Source organism: Hemitrygon akajei, unplaced genomic scaffold (genome assembly GCF_048418815.1).
Source record: "Hemitrygon akajei unplaced genomic scaffold, sHemAka1.3 Scf000196, whole genome shotgun sequence".
Lineage (NCBI taxonomy): Eukaryota > Metazoa > Chordata > Chondrichthyes > Myliobatiformes > Dasyatidae > Hemitrygon > Hemitrygon akajei.
This window is the reverse complement of record NW_027332081.1, coordinates 459,664-481,460: the sequence shown is the minus strand read 5'-3', so window position 1 is coordinate 481,460 and position 21,797 is coordinate 459,664.

Below are 21,797 nucleotides of genomic sequence, written 5' to 3'. Positions count from 1 at the left end.
TCAATGGCTTTCTCAGGATGCGCGGACAATCCAAATCCCTCTGTGGGCATACAACTTCCTAAACATATGTCTTAAATTCACTTCGCAGTAAATAGCAAAATAACAATTTTACTGATTTATTAATTTATTTGGAGACGCATGGCCGAGCCGACCGTTCCGGCAGCCCTCCTATTTACCTATTTTACAATGACCAATAGTATGTCAATATAACTTCGATCCGCAGCAGGAAATCGGAGCACTCAGGGAAAGCCACGTGCTCTGGGGAAGGACATTCTTACGGAGGACGCCGGAATGGAACTCCGAACCCTGACACCCCAAGCTGTAATGGAGTCGCGCTTCTTGCTAAGCTGCTGTGGCACCTAATTATAGTTCTACCCAAGTTACAAAATTTTTATTGTAGGCTCTGTTCCGAATTCGAACAGTTTTACGTCTGAAATACAGCTGCACTCCCAATTTACAGTGGGTAAAAGATGCTTCCATCTACGCAGCCTCCGGAAAAAAAAAATCTGTCAGTTTCTAAAGCGCTCGGTTATGTCCCCGTGCTGTACCTTAAAGGATCTTTCCTATCATCGGCGGACACGGTTTGCTACAATTAATTCCCAACTATCTGAGAGTTCTGAAATATCATTCTATACACACAATTACAAACAAGAGCAAAGCTGCCGATGCTGTTGCTATGCAGACAATTCACTTCTTTACCTGTGTAACTCTCAGGCTCGTCCAACTCGGGTACGTCTCGGGCAGCAGCCTTCGGCCCCGTCAAACTGGGAAATCACGTTTGTGTGGCTGCTGTGTAATGTACCCCCAGTTACAAACCCACAACGCAAAATATCAGACAGTCCACCATATGCAATTAAATGATTGAACTTTATGAATCTTAATACGAATATAGGGTTAACAATGAAAATTAAAAAGGGGCCCAAGTCAAGTCAGAGTCACGTTGGAGCTCACTCAGTAGTCCTTCTTCCACCAACGGTCTCCTCTGAGCGTCCCCGACATTCGGACCCTCAGATCTCAGACCACAAGTACCAAGTGGGAGATCTGTGGGGACGGACGTGTGGACCAGGCCGTCACCACAACAGGGTCTCTGTTCCCCTTGTCCTCACCTACCACCTAATTAGCCTCCGGATCCAGTAAGTTATCCTCTGCAACTTCCGCCACCTTCACCAGGACGCCACCACTAAGCACATCTTTCCCTCTCTACCACTCTCTGCTTTTCGCAGGGATCGTTCCCTCCGTGACTGCCTGGTCCCCACGTCCCTCCCCACAGATCTCCCACCTGGTACTTATCCCTGCAAGCATAAGTGCTACACCTGTCTCTGCACCTTCTCTCTTACCACCATTCAGGGCCCTAAACAGTGCTTCCAGGTGAGGCAACAATTCACTTGTGAGTCTGTTGGGGTCATCGATTGCATCCGGTGCTCCCGGTGCGGCCTCCGCTACATCGGCGAGACCCGACGCATCAAACTGTTAACGCAGTAAATAACACTGGTATTTATTACAACAGGGCTGGAGTTTAGAAATACAACTGTGCAGGGTATTAACACAGACAAACCTCGACCACTGTGTACGGTTCTGAATTCCCGATTTCAGAGAGAATGCATTCACGTTGACTGCCCAGAACATATCACCTCAGCGAATTCCTGGATCAAAGGTGTGCTCTTATCACGAAAGGCTAAAGATTACAGAGTGAGGGGTGACCTATTTGAACCAGACAGAACCTGAGAGGACACAACCGGGTAGATGTTGAGAGGGAGCCAGAGAAACACAACACGAAAATAGGCTCTTCAACCTATGAACTCCTTGCCAGCCATCATGGTCTATTTTAAAACTAAATATGCTCCAGCCCTTCATATTCCCCTTACATTCCCACTTGTTCTCATGCACAGTCTGCCGCTCACCTGCATTTAAAGCGACACATAAAACAAACCAAAATCACACATATATTTGGGATGTTGGAGGAAACTGGAACACCCGGGTTAAATATCTGTGAACACGAGGATTCCGTGTAATCTCCACGTAACCCACCCAAGGAATATGTATCCACTTGCAATAGAGCTTTCAACAAGCGGACATAATGAGGCCGATTGACAACTGAGGTATATCGCAATTTCCTCTCGTGGAAAAGAGTGAATATCTGGAATTCTCTCCCTTAGAGGTTTGCTGAGATTAGATCAATGCCTGTACATAATAAGGAAGGGGATACATTTTCAAAGACTGGGAATTTAGAACAATGGGGGCCTGGAACAGGAGAGAAGTTGAGAGATGGTAAAGATCCATGGATAGTATCGACTGTTAGGACTGGCTTGAGGGGCTGAATCGCCGACAGCTGCACCTGTTTTATTATCTTCCTGTCTAAAGTGAAAGAGGGATCCCGGGGTGGTAAACTCGGAACACAGGGACTTGGAGGGAAGGGTTGGAGGATTTACCTTCAGGATGATAAATTGAACAGGGCTGGGCAGCAGCGATATCCAAGAGGGAATTCACGCCTTCCCCAGCCCATCGTCCCTCTTTCACCTCAGTCTCATTTATATTGGTTGTTCAAAGGCTTGGGGAAGAGGCTGGACACAAAATATTCACCGTCCATTCCCCCGCACACAGTAGTTGCCTGACACGCTGACGTCTTGCATCAGAAGTTATTTTTGATCCAGGTTTCCGTATCTGGAGAGTCTCATGACTTGTCACCAGATGTTGTCTCTGTCTTTCCCATGCTGATGCCATCTTCCTTAGTCTGACAACTTCCTGTAACAAACACCACATCGGTAAGTACTGCTGCCGCAAAACAAATACTTTCACGACAGACAGGTCAGTGACAATATATCTGATTCTGATTGGGAAATGACCTTTGAAAGCTACAATGTACAATAGGCCGCAAGGAATTAAAAATGCATGAAGAAAGATCTTAGGTGGATCAACTGTGGCAATGGCCTGCGTCCTGGGGAAGGAATTTATAATCAATTTGAATTAATGTAATCACGCAAGTACAGCCCATTCAAACAAAGCAGAACCAGCCTGTGTTTGTGATCTGCACCAGCTCCTTTAACCACGCCCCTTTCAAGTGGCCGTCATATTATCTCTTCGCATCTCTCCTTTTGGAATTACGCAGCCACGCTTTGAATAAGTATTGAGCTGAATTTTGAGGAACTATCTCCACGTGTATAGAAGGCCCACGACAGCTGCAGATACCAGCTGAGTTCCTAGGAATATAATGGCAACATTCCCTGTGGAAAATGACCGTGCACAGGACAAACTCCCCCACATCAGCAGAGTGTCCATGTTGGACTCTGGGATGTGCGTACAGGACTATAATAGATATTGAGGGAGCGCGGGCATACATACGCAGGATCAAACTCCATACTGTAATGTTGAACCCAGTATGTGATGTGCTCTCACCCACGACCATTTCCACCCGTACAATGGCCCATCATCATCAGGCCTCTCTTTTTCTCACAATCTTCCTCAGTACCTGAAACAAGAGAGTTTTGCTCACTCTGTTGATGGAATAAAATGATTAGACTGGACGTAGTGTAGAAAGGTTTTATGAGGATGTTACTTGGTCTCGAGGGTCAGAATTATGAATTTGGCCAGGCTGAGTGTTTATGCCTTTGAAAGTAGACGAATGGGGATGAAAGCTATTGAAATGTTGCGTAGGTGTGTCCAAAATGAGAGGCGCAGGTTCAGGCTGAGCGGGCAAAGGTTTAGAAGGCGCTGAGCATCAGGAATGAGGCCAGGGAACGTGGTTGAGGCAGCTTCACTGGGATCATTGAAGAGGCGCTTCGGTCGGTACATGGGCGATGTTTTACGTATCGATATTAAAGTGCAAGGGGCGAAGCTGAAGTTGAATTTATTGTTATAATTAGCACTAGAGCATGGATGAACAGTTACAACGCGCGAAGTTTCTGTGAGGTACATCCCACCTCACCTGGAAGGACTGTTTAAGGCCCTGAGGGAGGAGGTATAGGGGCAGGTATAGCACTTGCTCCGCTTGCAAGCATAAGCGCCAGGAGGGCGATCTTTGGGGAGGGTCGAATGGACAAAGGAGTCCCGCGGAGAACAGAAAGTGGCTGGGGAGGGGGAGCCGTGAATTGAAGATGCACATGGTGGGATTCCGTTGGAGATGGTCATAAGAGGAGAGGAATGGAGTGATTAAATATGAAGGGTATCACGCCAATAATATCAACAATCATACAGTTTTTTTTCGGTTTCATATATATATATATATATATAGTAAAAAACATGGGAGTGTAAACATTGCTGGGAAATAGCGCTGTAGAGATAATAACTGGATTCAAGGGAATGGCGGACGAACTGAACAAGTATTTTGCACCAGTCGTTACTGTCGAAGACACTGACAGTGTGCTGAGAGTTCGAGGGTGTCCGGGGCAGAAGTGAGGGCGGTTGCTTTGACTAAGGAAAAGCTGCTTGAGAAAATAATCAGTCTGAAGGTAGATCGGTCACCTTGAAATGACGGGAAGACTCCCCAGAGTTTTAAAAGTGGCGACTAACGGCATTGTGGGTGCTTTAGTAATCATCTTTCAAATATTAATATTCTCTGGCATAGTTGCAGAGGACTGAGAATACCAAATGACACTTCAGTCTTCAGGCAGGGAGGGAAGCTTCAGAAAGGAAATTGTAGGGTAGTTAGCTCTATAATTAGACCTAAGTGGTTAGGAAAATTTTGGAGTAGATTGTTAAGGAAGCGGTTTCAGAATAATCGAAGGCACGTGACAAAATAGTTTTCCTTAAGGGAACCTGGCAAACCCGCTGGAATTATTTGAGGAAGTAACAAGCAGGATGGACAAATGAGAATCGGTGGATGTTGTGCACTTCGATTTTCAGAAGGTCTTTGACAAGATTCTGCACACCAATCTGCCCAGTGGATTACATGAAAGGCAGTAGCATACGTCGAGCATTGGCTGGTTGACAACAGTCAAGGAATGGGTTTCGGGTTGCCTACCGGTGACTAGGAGTGTTCCACAAGGGTGTGTTAGGACCGCTTTTTTAACGATGATGAAATTGATGGCCCTGTAGCGAAGACTGCGGACTATGCGTAGACAGGTGGAGGAGCGGCAAGTGTTGTTTTAAGGAGGGTGGGTGCAGGAGGACAGAGACTGATGCAGAGAATGGACAAAGTGGTGGTATGAATCGCTTCGCGCTCGGAAGTTACCCGTCGTCCCAACTCCTACTTCAATGGTGTTGTAAAACTCCGATCGGGTGGAAGACCCACCAGATGATGAATGGAAGAAGATATCGTGTTCGAATCCACAGACACGAGGTACTGTGGTGTTTCTCCTTGTGGTGAAACTCCGATCGGGTGGAAGACCCATCAGATGATGAATGGAAGAAGATACCGTGTTCGAATCCACAGACACGAGGTACTGTGGTGTTTCTCCTTGTGGTGAAACTCCGATCGGGTGGAAGACCCATCAGATGATGAATGGAAGAAGATACCGTGTTCGAATCCACAGACACGAGGTACTGTGGTGTTTTTCCTTCTGGTGAACAGTAACTAGAGATCTCAAATATCAATTATTATTTTAAAAAGAACCCACATTATCAGCTGAGTGTTTTCTACAATTTCTGTTTTAATTCGGATTTCCAGTATCATATTTCCTTTTTCTTTTCAAAAATCGATTATATTGCAAGATAATGTCCAGTTAGTTGCAGAGAGAGAGAGAGAGAGAGAGAGAGAGAGAGAGAGAGAGAGAGAGAGAGAGAGAGAGAGAGAGAGAGAGAGAGAGAGAGAGAGAGAGAGAGAGAGAGAGAGAGAGAGAGAGAAAGGGGGGGGGGGGAGACGGAAAAAGATAAGACGTTTTTTTTTCCGGTGGCTTTGTAAGCTCTTTAAAGTGCTACGTACATTTATGATCAGTGTGAATATATGTTCCGAAATGCTACAATGAGATGTACTTTGCTCAGGAGGGGACCGGACGTGTGGTCGGAGAGAAACAGAGAGCAGAGGGAGAAGTAAAGAAGCAAATTGTAACGGAGCCTTGGGAGGTGAACAGAGATAAAGACAGAGATATGAAAGAACAAAGAGGGAGCAGTCAGGAGATGGAGAGATTGTTGAGAAAGAAAACAAAACACACGACTCCGCTGTGTGAAGGTCCAATAATGATTCCTCATGCTGCAACACACCAATCTAATTTTGTATACCGGAGAGGGAGGAGACATAAGCGGGGAAGTTTCCGGAGGAATCGAGGGGATCGGGAGTGAAATCGGAAGCAAAACACCGTGATCATCACTAAATAGGAAAATGAGAAACAGCGAGGAGGATGGAGAAAAGGGAGCTGATCCACTCTGACTGGACCAGCCCGGAGTAAAACACCGGGAACATCACTAAATAGGAAACTGCGAAACAGCGAGGAGGATGGAGAAAAGGGAGCTGATCCACTCTGTCTGGACCAGCCCGGAGTAAAACACCGTGAACATCACTAAATAGGAAAATGAGAAACAGCGAGGAGGATGGAGAAAAGGGAGCTGATCCACTCTGACTGGAACGGCCCGGAGTAAAACACCGGGAACATCACTAAATAGGAAACTGCGAAACAGCGAGGAGGATGGAGAAAAGGGAGCTGATCCACTCTGTCTGGACCAGCCCGGAGTAAAACACCGGGAACATCACTAAATAGGGAAATGAGAAACAGCGAGGAGGATGGAGAAAAGGGAGCTGATCCACTCTGACTGGACCAGCCCGGAGTAAAACACCGGGAACATCACTAAATAGGAAAATGAGAAACAGCGAGGAGGATGGAGAAAAGGGAGCTGATCCACTCTGACTGGACCAGCCCGGAGTAAAACACCGGGAACATCACTAAATAGGAAAATGAGAAACAGCGAGGAGGATGGAGAAAAGGGAGCTGATCCACTCTGACTGGACCAGCCCGGAGTAAAACACCGTGAACATAATCAGATAGAAGAATGAGACCGAACGGAGAGAATGAAAATTAACAAAAAATGAAAGAACCGGCGGGACACGAGTGACCCGTCCCCAACAGTTCCCACGTTCTACAGAGCGTCCATCCGGGTGAAGAGCTGAACTGATCCTTACATATTACATATCTGATGACGGGCACATTTCATCTCTACAGGGTAGACGGCGAGTGAACTATATCACCACTAAACGCATGCGCATTTCTGAGAGCTCAGTTGTTAACCGTGATTCCACATATCGGCAGGTGGATAGCTTATGGAGGAAACATGGCGTTTGACTTAATTCTACTGCAGAAACCAACTGGTCGCTCTATGGTTTAAAGAATGTAGATAACCGTTTCAGCGGGTATTTCTCCGCGTTCATCAGCCGGCACGGAGTATTGTGATCGGTCTGGGACACCTCAGTAAGAAAGGTAGTGCTGCTATTGGGAACGGTCCAGAGGAGGTTCACGAGAATGATTCCGGGAATGCACGGCTGAGCGTAGGAGGAGAGTTTGAAGGTTCTGAACCTGTACTCTCCTGAGTTCAGAACAAGGAGGGTGGATTTATGGAAATCTATCGAATACCCAAAGGACTAGATGGAGTAACTGTGGAAACAGGACCAGAGGGCACAGCGTCAGTACAGAAGGACGACCATTTAGAGCAGAGATGAGAAGGAATTCGCTCAGCCAGATGGTGTTGAACCTGTGTAATTCATTGTCATCGACGGCTGTAGACGCCAAAACACTGAGTATACTAAAGCGTGGATTGGTTGGTTCCTGGTTAGTCTGGATGCCACGTCACGGGGAGAAGGCGGGAGAATGGGGTGAAGAGTAGTTATAAATGAGCCATGATAGAATGGGAGAGAAGACTCGATCGGCCGAGTGGACTACTCCTGCTCCTGTATATAATGGTCTAATCACACTGGGAAAGATGGGGGATCGAGCTAGAATATGAAGCTGGAGGTGATAAAAGATAGAAGGCGAAAGATAAAGCTAATAAGGTGGGGTAGGGGCGGGATGAAAGAAAAAAATCGTGTCCCCATTATTCCCCACAGCAGCGCTGAGGTGTCTATAAAAACACAGGGTTCTGTTTATTGAACTGGTGTCTTTTTTGAAGGTCCAAATTACGGCTTTGATTACTCGAACAAATTGGCACACCATTCAGTTTGTGTTCAGGGTCTGCTGACCCCTTCAGTCCTGGCGGTGTCTCTCCAGGACGTCACAGACACGCGGTCAGTATGCCGAGTGGAGAGTTTGTGCTGAGCCAATAGGAATGATTCACGTCCTTCTCCGTCTGCAGATCTGCCTCGATTTGATTCCCTGCTGCATACAGACTCACATTCACAAATCTTCAAAACGCACCTTCTCAGTTGTTTGGCAGCGGCTATCTGCTTATGTGTAGCAGTTGGGGGAAAATAGTTTACTTTTCTTCTACACCCTCCTGTAACAGCCAGAAAAGAAAAAGATCTTGAGATAGGATATGGTAACATATACGGATTTTGATGATAGACTCACTTTGAACCGATGATTTCTAACGTATCCTCAGATTGGAATAACATAGGGATTTGTGTTTTAATTGGAGATCGTTTAATAACTTGTCTATATTTGATTTTTCGCAAATGCACAACTGTGATTGATTCATCCCGTGATTGTACACTTCGGCTCTTGATGGAAAATTCACAATTTAATATGCAGAATAAGGGTTGGGTATTTAGAATTAAATGTAATATTGTGCTCGGATATTCAGTCACAGTCCGTGGTCGATGATTATGGGGTATTATTATTGACGAGTTTAAATATGAACGTCACTGCTGTGCCCGAGTTGGGACAGGAAATGTAACGGCAGTGTTAGTTTAGTGAAGGAAGTTCTGAATGAGCAATGAGATGATCTGTGCGGATATTCATGGACCTGATAAAAACATTTCTAACACGATTGCCGATATTGAGGGAGAAGCCTTGTCCCTGTGGTCATTGACCGGTCTGAATACACAGTGACAATACCAGAGCGTCAGTGATGCGCCACCAGCAGTCGTGATCGCTCTGTTTACTCCACGTTGAAGTGACAGGTCAGATCACTCGCTTTTCTCCTCTGATTCAGTGAATAAAGCGATAACCTGTTCAAGCTATCCTTATAGCTCTGTCCTCAACACCCCGCAACAGTCTCCTAAAATCTCTCTGAACTCATTCAATCTTATTGATATCGCTCCTTCAGAAAGGTGACCAGATCTGCATACAATACTCCTAATTCGGCCTCACCGACGTCATAAAACTTCAACATAACATCTCATCACCGATACCCAATACCAAAACTTATGAAGGTCAATGTACCAAATACCCTCTTTACAGCCCTGTCGAACTTTGATGCCGCTTTCGAGAGATTATGGATCTTCATTCCCAGATCCCCCTGTTCCACTGCACTCATCGCTGCCCCAACATTCAACGTGTGAATCCTCCTAACGCAACAGCTCGCAGTTCCCAGAATGAAATTACATCGACCACTTCTCAGCCCATTTTACCGGCTGCTCCAATGACTCTGAATGACTTTGATGGATTTGGGGAAGTCAGGTAAGTTTGGAACACCAGCCAATGGCATTAGGTCTGCGCTAAGTCTGAAGGAACAAGCAGTTCCAGAGTTTACAGTCTCTCGATCCCTCTAGGTAAAACACCAAAGTATGTGCACTGTATTTCCCCCGCGTTTCTTTCACATTGGAATCCGGCGACGTGTCTGTCCTCGCCTTCCCCCCTCGACCAAACTAAGGCTTTATAAAAAACTACAGCAATTGCACCCCACATTGTGGACTGACATTCGCATTTCCACAAAATTAGCATCGACTTTTCAAGCTTCCGTTAACAGTGAGATTGCAAGAAGTTTCCGGAATCCTTGATCTCGGTCAGCGATACCCGGGACACGATCTCCAGTCTCGAACTGCGAACTGGGGGAACTGGACCGCTAAACAGGAGAGGTTTCGGGAACACAGAATCGCACGCTGGAGTGGGGCAGTGCATCCGAACCAGGTGGACGGTGGGACTTGCAAGACAGAACTGTGGGTCACCAGGGCGGCGCTGATCTACACTGACAAACGTAGGTCGTTCCACTCGGGAAGAGAGGGGAATATACACTGGTGAATGCAGAAAAAAAAAACGATTCAAAGGGTCGTCAGTTGAGCTGGAGTGAGGAATCATACGCGATAGTAAAGCGAGTGCGGAATGAGACGAACTCGTATTTACACGGGTCCCCTTTGGTGCAGAGTTTGCCTGCAATGAGTGGTGAATTAGTTGGGCCAGGCAGGGAAGCATCATTAATTCATGACATCCTTCCAGCAATGAGAGCCAGGGGATATTTTATCGCGTCCTTCAGTTGCTCCCTGAACTTGGTCTGGGTGACGGCGTAAAGAGCCGTGTTTGTGCAGCAGCTCAGAAGCTGCAGCATCGAGCCCAGTTCTCGCAGAGAATCAGGAGGAAGATTCGCCACAGAGGAAGCAGACAGTCGGTTCCACAAAGAATACACAGTGAACGGTCCCCACAGCAGGACGAAATTACCAGAGATGATCAGCAGTAAAACGAGGGATTTCCTGCGGCTCTCCATCTGCGGGTCCCCGGCACCCTGTCCCTTGTCAGCACACCGGAGTCTCCTGCGCCCTCTGCTGGTGACTAAAACATGCCGGACGGTTAATGCATTCGTCAGGAGAACCAATAGGAATGGGATTACCAGTAAATGTTCCTTAAGCAGCTGATCACTGTCACTGTTCCCAGAATCACAGCCGCAGTTTTCCCGGTGCAATATTTAGTTTTCAGCTTCTGGCAACAAATGGCCACAAACCGATCAAAGGTGAAAGTGACGGTGAACCAGACCGAACAATCGGTGGCGGCGTAAAGCAGGACGGCGTGGATTTTACACACTGGTGTATCCCAAGACCAGAGGAAAAGTTTCATTGGCGCGTAAGTATTCGGAATCTTGCTGAATATCAGGTCCAGGATAACGACCATAAGATCCGCCGCTGCCATGGCAACCAGGTAGCGAGTGACAACTCTGGAGAGACCGCACTTTCCACTGGACAGGATTAAAACGGTCACCAGATTCACTGCGAGGAGCAGAAAAAAATATATAATAATCAAGTGACACACATCAGGAAGCGTTTTCTGTTAAGAATTTATCCGATTTGTGGCTAGTGTGTAGATTTTTTGTCTGGCGCTCAGTCGACAGGGCGGTTGGCTGCGAGAATATTGCGGATTTAAATTATATTTATATCAAAGCCACGGTCATGACGTGATGTGTGCAGCGTCTGGACAGAATTTACCGGTTACATCACTGACCTGCGCAAAACCGAGTGTTACAGTGAACAGCATCGCTGCAGAATTACCAAAATGTCTTATACGGAGTGGGCGACAGCAGCAATGATTTCAAATGGGCGATACACATTAGAAAACAGATAAATATTGTTGCATAGTTAAGCTTTGGAGAGAGACTTACCAGGAAGAGCAATGACAGCGAGGACGGGGAAGTAAATCACTTGAATGACTTTTAATGCGTGTGCGATTCGAAGATCCAAGGTCATCCATTCATAATTCGCAAAGACAAACTGAGCAGCCCAGAAGGCATTCTTCGGAATTTCTGCCACACTCCACGCTGCTGTTCCCGGACTCTGATCCATTCCGGAACCAGCAAACCTTCCTTCTGCAGCGTGCTCTCTCTGTCCCGCTGTGTGGATCGGCGAATCACTGTGAGTGCCGGAGCGGCTGTTCAGTGAGAGCTCAGTGATTCAGATGCTTATTAATAGGATAGGGAAACTCCCTTGTGACGCTGAAACCCTCCATGGAAATAACGATATCGGCATTTAATGAAATGACACATGCAGTTAACCCTTTTGGCGTAGCAGCTGACTAGCAGGTGTGGGGATGTGTCAAATAATATCGATGTATGAAGTTTTATATGTTCATAATTTATTTATAAAATATTCACTCGATTTCGCAAAAAACTGAGAGTAAAATTCGAAGATAAGGTTAGAATAAAACGTGCAGATTCTATCATTAAGCTCATTTAAAGAAAAGCGATATATGTTTCAAAAGCTTACTTTTGAATATTGTGATTGAACAGCAGGGTGGCATGAGTACATAGAACATAGAATAGTACAGCACATTACAGGCCTTTCGGCCCACAATGTTGTGCTGACCCTCCAACACTACCTCACATATAACCCCCAACTTAAATTCCTCCATATACTTATCTAGTAGTCTCTTAAACTTCACTAGTGTGTCCGCCTCCACCACTGATTCAGGCAGTGCATTCCACACACCAACCACTCTCTGAGTAAAAAAAACCTTCCTCTAATATCCCCTTGAACTTCCCTCCCCTTACCTTAAAACTATTTCCTCTTGTACTGAGCAGTGGTGCCCTGGGGAAGAGGAGCCGGCTGTCACTCTGTCTATTCGTCTTAATATCTTGTACACCTCTCTCATGTCTCCCCTCATCCTCCTTCTCTCCAAAGAGTAAAGCCCTAGTTCCCTTAATCGCTGATCATAATCCATACTCTCTAAGCCAGGTATCATCCTGGTAAATCTCCTCTGTACCCTTTCCAATGCTTCCACATCCTTCCTATAGTGAGGCGACCAGAACTGAACACAGTAATTCGTACACAGTATTTGGCTTAAAGTGAGAGAGAGTGAGAGCGAGAGAGGGAGAGAAGCGAGAGAGACGGGGGGAGGAGAGAGAGAGGGGGACTGACAGAGAGAGGGAGAGGAGAGAGAGGAGAGAGACTGAGAGAGAGACAGTCAGAGCGAGAGACAGAAAGAGACTGACAGAGAGAGAAGGGGAGAGAGAGAGAGAGACAGTCAGAGCGAGACAGAGACTGACAGAGAGAGGGAGAGAGAGAGAGAGCGAGAGACAGAAAGAGAGAGAGAGAGAGAGAGAGAGAGAGAGAGAGAGAGAGAGAGAGAGAGAGAGAGAGAGAGAGAGAGAGAGAGAGAGAGAGAGAGAGAGAGAGAGAGAGAGAAGAACATTATTATTCTTTGCCCTCGGCCTTTCTGTTCCTTTTCAAGTGTTTCATGGCCAATTTTCATATCATCATGATACAGTAGATTTGTCCATGAAACATGTGGGGGAGAGTTTCTGAACTACAAAACCTTTTGCATTGGGACAGTTCCACTCCTCAGGAGTCCGTGTCCAGTGGCACAAACTGACCTCTTCCTTGGTTCCAGTGAAGAACCATGAGTTCATCTGTGCTTTGAGATGCCCTTCGCTCTCTCCCCGGAGCGTTGCAGTGCAGAAGACAAAGAGATATTCTGGCTTTCAGGAGATATTGAGGCCCCGAGTATTTTGTTCCTCTAAATGCCTCAGACTTTGAGGTGCTACCAAGACTCATTAATCATTATTCCACGTCCTGAGCTCATCTGACTTTTTTTTTAGTTGTCTTCTGTTTGTTTCCAGCTTCCCAATAGTTTTTGCTCTTTTCTTTACCCTCACTTTGGCTTTTATGTTGGCTTCGGTCCTCATGTCAGCCACAGTTGTGTCTTGCTGCCTTTCCAATCCTTCCACTTCTTTGGGATGTATCGATCACTCAGCTCCTGAATTCTCCCAGAAACTCCAGCCGTTGCACTCCGTTGTCACTCATACCTTTTCCCTTCCAAACAAATTTGGCCAGCTTGTCTGTCACAGAATCATGGAGAAGATCAGTACAGAAAAAGGCTATTTGGCCCATCTAGTCGATGCAGCAAAAACATTTAAGCTGTCTAATGCAAATACCTGCACTGGGACCATCACCCTCCGTACCCCTGCCATCCAGGCTCCCATAAAAATTCTTTTAAATGGTGAAACCAAACTCATATCCACGACTTGGGCTGGCATCTCATTCCACACTCTCACAGCCATTTCAGTAAAGAGCTTTTCCAAATGTTCCCGTTAAATTTTCACCTTCCCCACTTACCCATGACCTCTGCTTGTCATCCCACACAACCTCTGTGGAAAAAGCTGCTTGCAATTATATTTACCCTATCTATACCTTTATATTTTGTAAATGAGGGGGCATAGTTTAAGGTGATTTGAAATAGATACTGTGGGGATGTCAGGGGTAAATCTTTTTACACAGAGAGTGGTGGGTGCATGGAATGCACTGCCGGCTATTTGTGTGAGAGTGTTTCAGTTACTGTGGGTCCAGGAACCCATGCAGCTCAGTGGGAACAGGGAATAATACCAATGGAGAGAGTCAAACTGAGCCAGGTCACAGATTGGAGACGGCAGAAATGCCCCATTCTTATAGAGACAGGAAGAGCATCAGAGAGTTTGATGGTCATTTCAGATACCAGCACTGTGCCCAGTTAGATGATGATTTCTCTCTCCAACTTGTGTCGAACTTCACTGTAACAGTGTGATACCAGATCACACCTTGACATCTCAAGTGATCTCATCTGAAATGTTGTCCTACACCCATTGATGGATTTTGTAAATCTCTTTACAGATTACAAATGACAAGGGATTTGAGGGAATCGTGAACACAACACACCAGTTTTGTTGTCTCTGTCCAGATATATAAGAAATGGAACAAGGGATTCACTTGATCATCATTCCTGCTCAGACTGTGGGGAGGGATTCACTCGGTCATCGCACCTACTGGTACACGTCAGGTCACACCGGAAAGCAGCCATTCACATGCTCGGAATGTGAGAAGGGATTCACTTGCTCATCCCAACTGAAGGTACATCAGAGAGTTCACACTGGAGAGAGGCCATTCACCTACTCAGACTGTGGGAAGGGATTCACTTGCTCATCCCAAAAAAGGTACATCAGAGATTTCACACTGGAGAGAGGCGGTTCACATGCTCAGACTGTGGGAAGGGATTCATTCAGTCATCCGACCTACTGGTAGACAAGTTAGTTCATACTGGAGAGAGGCCGTTCTCCTGCTCAGACTGTGGGAAGGGATTCACTTGGTCATTCCACGAACTGGTACACAAGTCAGTTCACACCAGGGAGTGGCCGTTCACCTGCTGAGACTGGTGGGAAGTGATTCACTCGGTCATCCTACCTACTGGCACACCAGTGAGTTCACACCGGGGAGCAGCCGTACACCTGCTCAGACTGTGGGACGGGATTCACTCGGTCATCTCAACTACAGAGACACCAGCGAATGCACACTGGGTAGAGTCAGATCACCTGCTCGGACTTTGGGAAGAGATTCTCTCAGCCAAATTAACCAAATGTGCATCACTGACTTTACACTGGGGAGAGGCTGTTCACCTACTGTGAATGTGGGAAGCGATTCACTTATTCATCTAACCTTATGTAACTCTCGCTTCGGCTGGCAGCTTAAAATAGGAGGTGATAGTCCTTCCCCACCCGGCCAAACTTAAGAAATCTCATTTGGGTGGATGCTGCGTGATGTGTCCCCTGTTACAAATCAGTACTGTACCCCAAAATAACAGATGATACACAATGTGTGATTAAACAATTGAGCTTTATAATTCTTACTATAAGAATTGTAGTAAGTTAGAGAAGTCAATGTTCATGCCATCAGGTTGGAGGCTACCCAGCCGGTATATAAGGTGTTGTTCCTCCAACCTGAGTTTGGATTCATTTTGACAATAGAGAAGGCCATAGATAGACATATCAGAATGGGAATGTGACGTGTAATTAAAATGTCTAACTTCCGTTAATGCCTCTCCTCCACTTCTTACCCCATCCCTGACATATTTAGTTGTTTACCTGTTCTCCATCTCCCCCCCCCCCTTTCTTTCTCCCGAGGCTTCCCGTCCAATGATCCTTTCTCTTCTCCAGCTCTGTATCACTTTCACCAATCACCTTTCCAGCTCTCAGCTTCATCCCACCCCCTCCGGTCTTCTCCTATCATTTAGCATTTCCTCTGCCCCCACTACTTTCAAATCTCTTATAATCTTACTTTCGGTTAGTCCTGACGAAGGGTCTCGGCCCGAAACGTTTCTCCCTATAGATGCTGCCTGGCCTGCTGTGTTCCACCAGCATTTTGTGTGTGTTGTTGTTTGAACTTCAGATTTCTTCGTGTTTGCATTTAGGGATATCGTCTTCAAGTGAATCGCCACACCACATACCCAGGCAAGGGTTAACACGTAAGTGGTCACCACAGGATTCCCCAAACAAAATCCACTCCTGTGGATTATTCGGGGTGACAGGCGCACATTCGATGTGCACTGAATCGATAATCAAACCGCCCTTGTGGGCACAGGAGTGTTCCAAACAGTGACCCTTGGCCACTAGCTTCCTTGTCCAAATCCTTTTGTTCTCTTTCTTTGCGTCCTTCTGACTGTGAGTGTCTGTGTCCTCGCTTAAAACGAAACAAACTGCGAGTAATGTAAACAAGCTGCAAGTCAGAGAGTCCCGCCTCCTTGATCTCTCTCTCTCTGTAAAAATCAAACATGAGCTGAGAAAGTCAGCGGCTGACGTCATTGTTAGTCCCCACCTCACTCAGGCTCAGGCACTCTCTTAAAGTGACAGTCCACAGCAAACGAAACCTAGGGATTCATAACACATCCCCTACCCCAAAAAAATTATTTTTGCTCTAAAAGAGAAAAAGATTAACTGCAAGCTACAGTATGTAAAATAATGCGTGTATGGTTATCATGTAACACATTGCAGAATCGTATATAAATACCAGATTCTGCTTCACTATTAAAACTGTAAGCTTAGCATCTGGAAAGACAATCGCAATTATATTGCCCTTACTTTTCATATGCGTTATCTCAATACCATATTCTTGCAAAATCAGACTCTAGTTTAACAATCATCTGGTTTTGCCCTTTACCTTAATCAAAAACACCAACAGATTATGATCAGTATAAACTACAAGAGGTTTCTTCTCAGGACAAACATCGACATCAAAATGCCGCAAAGCCAAGATGAGTGACAACAACTCTTTCTCTAAAAACCATAGAAGATTACAGCACAGAAACAGGCCTTTTGGCCCTTCTTGGCTAGTGCCACTGACCTGCACCTGGGCCTTATCCCTCCAAGCCCCTCTCATCCATATATCTGTCCAAGTTTTTCTTAAATGTCAAAAGTGAGCCCGCTAACGTGGAATAGTTTCTTTGATGCTCATTGAATTTTCTCGAAAAATAAGCTACAGGATGTTCAACATCATCATCATCTTTCTGTAATAACACTGCCCCGTCAGCTTCATCACTGGCATCCACAGCTATAGAAAACGGCTTTGTAAAGTCAAAGCAGAGATGAACAACATAAAAATGGCTTTCAATCGATTAAATGCCCACTGACGAGGTTCGGTCCGAAGAAACTTTTCACCCTTCTTCAGGAGATTAGTCAGAGGAAGAGCGATATAAGCAAAGTTCTTACAGAACTTACGATAATATCCAACCATTCCCAGAAGCCTTCTAAGAGCCTTCTTACCAGTCAGAATAGGAACTTGAGAAATTGCCTGGACTTTTGCCTGAAAAGAAGCCCACTTGCCTTGAGCTACAACATAGCCAAGATAGGTCACAGTGGCATGGCAAAATTCACTCTTAGCTAAATGTAAGGCTGGCCTGGGGAAGCCTCTCAAACAGCTTCTCTACTGCAGAGATATGTTCTTCCCAAGTGTCACTTCCTGTGACTAAGTCATCAATATAGGCATCTGTGTGTTCTAACCCTCGAATTACAGAATCAAACGTTCTCTGGAATGATCCTGGACCATTTTTCATTCCAAACGGCAAAACACTGTATTCATACAACCCAGAAGGTGTCACAAACGCAGACATTTCTCTACCTCTGTCCATCAATGGAACACACCAATACTCTTTGAATGGATCAATCTTTGTTGGAAAATTAGCTTTTCCAACTTTATCGATGCAATCATCCAAACTAGGGATAGGATAGGCATCTGTTTTTGTTACTGCATTTACCTTCCTATAACCAGTGCAAAATCTAATACTGCCATCAGGTCTCGGCACCATAACGGGGGGTGACTCCAATCTGATGCTGAACGACTAATAATACCATTTCCCAACATATTTTCAAATTCATGCTCAGCCAATTTACACTCTTTTACTTTCATACGATATTGGTGTTGTTTAATAGGTTTAGCTTGACCAATATCTACATCATGTACTACGACCGTGGTTTCCTTGGGAACATCAGGAAATAAATCTTTAGACTTCAGAAGTAATTCCTTCAGGTGTTGTTGTTGCTCTGGCTGCTGATGTTCCAACTTGTTATCAATGTTTTCCAGAACAACCGAGTTCATTAGCCTAATTGGGACCACGTCTGGCTTGTGAAAAGTCTCAGACGAGTCAATTGTTTCATTCTGAGGGTTACCAGATTCATATGTTTTGACAACAACACTCACAGATGGTGCCTGCTTGTCAAAATAAGGCTTTATCATATTTATGTGTACAACCTGTGTTAGTTTACGTCAGTCAGGTGTTTTAATAACATAATTCACAATATTAATTTGAGAGCCTATTTTATACGGTCCATTGAGTTTCACCTGGAGTGGATTCGTCAACATTGCAGATAAAATAAGATAAGATAAGATATCCCCCACCTGGTATTTTCTTTCGCAAGCCCGCTTATCAAACCAACACTTCATTTTGTTTTAAGAAATCTTTAAGTTTTGTCTCACTGGACTACACGCTTGGTGTAGTTTGTTTTTGAACTTCAAAACATAGTCTAACAAGTTAACATGTACATCCCCATCAATCCACTGTTCCTTTAACAAAGTCAAAGGTCCCCTCAGTCTACAACCAAGTAGTTCAAGTGAACAAAAGCACAGTGATCCTGTACTGACTCTCTTACTGAGAACAAAAATAAATATATATATATTCCTTCATCGCAGTTTTTCCATTTTCAACACTGTATGTCTTAATCATTGTTTTGAGTGTAGAATGAAAACTTTCTACAGCCCTTGTGATTCCAGATGGTACGCAGATGATGTTATTTGTTCAGCTCCTAGTTCATAAAATACCTACTGAAATAATCCAGGTGTAAAATTACTTTCTTGATCAGACTGGATTTCTTCAGGCAATCCAGAAAATGTATTAAAAAAAACTTGGTAAGAACTTTCGCTACAGTTTTAGCTTTAATATTTCTGAGAGGTATTGCCTCTGGGAATCTGGATGCAGTGCACATAATACTGTGTAGTTACGGATGGCCAGCTTTAGGCTTCGGCAATGGGCCAACACAATCCACTATAACTTTAGAAAAGGGTTCACCGAATGCAGGTATAGACTACAGTGGGGCCACTGGGGTGACCTGGTGGGGTTTACCCACAAATGGACAAGTATGACAGGTTTGCAAAAGGTCACATCTTTCCTGAAATTAAGCCAGTAAAATTATTTCATAAACCTGTTTACAGTTATATTCACTCGAAAATTGCCACCTAAGGGCATACTGTGGGCCAAAGTTCAAATTTAAGTCCTATAAACTTTAGGAACTACAACTTGGTGAACAATTGCCCAATCCTCACTCTCTGGTATAGCAGGTGGCCTCCACTTCCTCATTATCACTCCATCCTTGAGATAATACCCTACTGGCACTTTCTTAATCTCATCATCTGAGAGATCTGTTTCTTTTAAAGCTTCAGTCTCACGGTCTCGGTTCTGTTCTGCTATAAACTCCTTCCTACATAGGGATAAATCTTTCTCATCAAACTTGCCACCTGAATCCTGTTGAAAAAATGAAGGCAGAAAAGTCCGTGAGATTCATCATAACCTGCATCCCGATTTTGGCTATCATGGGTATCAGAATCATGCTGCACAGATCCGTCTGCGTCGGCAGACTTTTTAACCATACTTCGGGGGACATCACGTGATGTCGTAGGATCGAGACGCAGGGACCCAGCTCTCCCGTAAAAAGTTAATAAATTAATGTTTAAATGAAGAAAAGTTAGTCAATACTTTCTAAAAGTTACTTATAAACGACTACGGACTGTGTCAAGCTATGCCTCAAGGAAGGAAGATGAAGAAAACTAATACCGGGAAGACTACGCAAGTTGGAACAAGAACTAGGCCCACGTCTACCGAGGAACCGCGGTCTCAGGTACATTATATCACCGGCGATACGGACAGGTGACTGTGGCAACATTGGCCACAGGAAAAGACCATCGTGAGCTGCGCAAACGCGAAGGATGGAGCATGCGCAAACGGGAGCAACATGAACTACAAAGCCCAGCTACCACTGCAACTGAAAGTGATAGCGAATCGGAGGGAGAGTCAAATCTCTCGGAAGGATCAGCTGAAGATGGAGATAAAAGTCCTTCTAGAAATACAGAAAAGACTTTGAGGCAAATAATGCGTAAATTAGACACATTAAAAGTAATTAAAAATAATCAAAAAATACTCGGGAAAAAATGACCAATATGGAGACTATGCTTGATAAAATGACAAAGAGACAGGAAAAAATGGAAAAAAAAATTACGGACTTGGAAACTACAACGGAGGACATGGTTGAAAGAATGGACAAAATGGAAAAGGAAAATACTGCTTGGACATCAGAAAGAAAACAATTTATGGAAAAAATTGATAAGCTTGAAAATCTCAGTAGACGAAATAATATTAAAATTGTTGGACTTAAAGAAGATATAGAAGGAGAAGATCCAATAATTTTTTTTCAAAAATGGATCCCTAAAAAATTGAAAATGGAAAGAGAAACTCCAATTGAGATTGAAAGGGCGCATAGATCTTTAAGGTCAAGACCTCGAGCTGATCAAAACCCACGATCAATTTTGATAAAATGCTTACGATACCAAGACAAAGAAAAGATCCTGAAGGCCGCTGCCCAAAGTGCCAAAAATAGAAACGGGCCACTGATGATAGCAGGGAAACCAGTTCTTTTTTATCCGGATATAAGTTACAACCTGTTGAAGAGAAAGAATGAATTTAACCCAGTGAAAAAAAGCCTTACGGGAAAAGGGTTATAAATTTACAATGCGTCATCCAGCAACACTGATAATTTTTTTGGAGGAGGGAATTTTTTTTTTCTGATTATCGAAAAGCGGAGGAGTTTGTACAAGAACTTCCATCTATTCGCTAATTACATATAGAGGCTTCCAAACGTAATGGATTAAAGATGAAGATAGACCCAAGGAACAGAAGTGATGGACATTTATGGATATTATAGAAGAGAAAAGCAAAATTTTAGAAATACTAAATGAGAATAGTATTTTTTTTCTCTTCTTATACATATACTTTTTTATGTTGCGGGGGGGCTGGGAGGCTGTGGATCGGTTACTGCGGGATTCAGGTGTGTAATCATGGCGGTTGTCATGACCCGTACAGCAGAGGGGGGTAATGCTGTGTTTTTTTTCCACAACATTAGTAGGGGGTATTTTGTTTTTTTTTTCTTTATATTTTATTTTTTTTCTATCTTTTTGCCTGGATGATTGGTGGGGACACACATAGCAACATGGAGATTTTTATAAAGATTTCCCAGGATACCACGAAAGTGGAAAGATTAGGTATTATTATAGATTGGAGTAATATAATAAAAAAATAATGACTAATCTACTAAATTTTTTAAGTTTTAATGTTAATGGGCTTAATGGGCCAGTAAAAAGAAAAAGGATGTTAACATATATTAAAAAAATGAGAACTCCGTGGAGCATGTGGGGATCTTCCAACATCCAGGCATTCCCTTTTTTTTTCTTTCTTATTTTGTTAATAGGGATGTTAGGGGGAGGGGTTAAGGGGAGGGGGGCTGGGTAACACTTTTTTTCATACACATTTATTCTGTAACTATTTGAAAACAATAAAAAAGTTTAAAATTTTTTTTTAAAAAAAAACATACTTCGAGTTACTGCGCAGGAAGGATAAATGTTAAAATCCATCTGTGGTCGTCAGTGGTTGGGTTAGTTGTCAACTACACTGCAGGAACTACTTTAACATCTGCCAGGTCATTCCCTAACAGCAAAGTAACATCTTCCACCGCTAAAC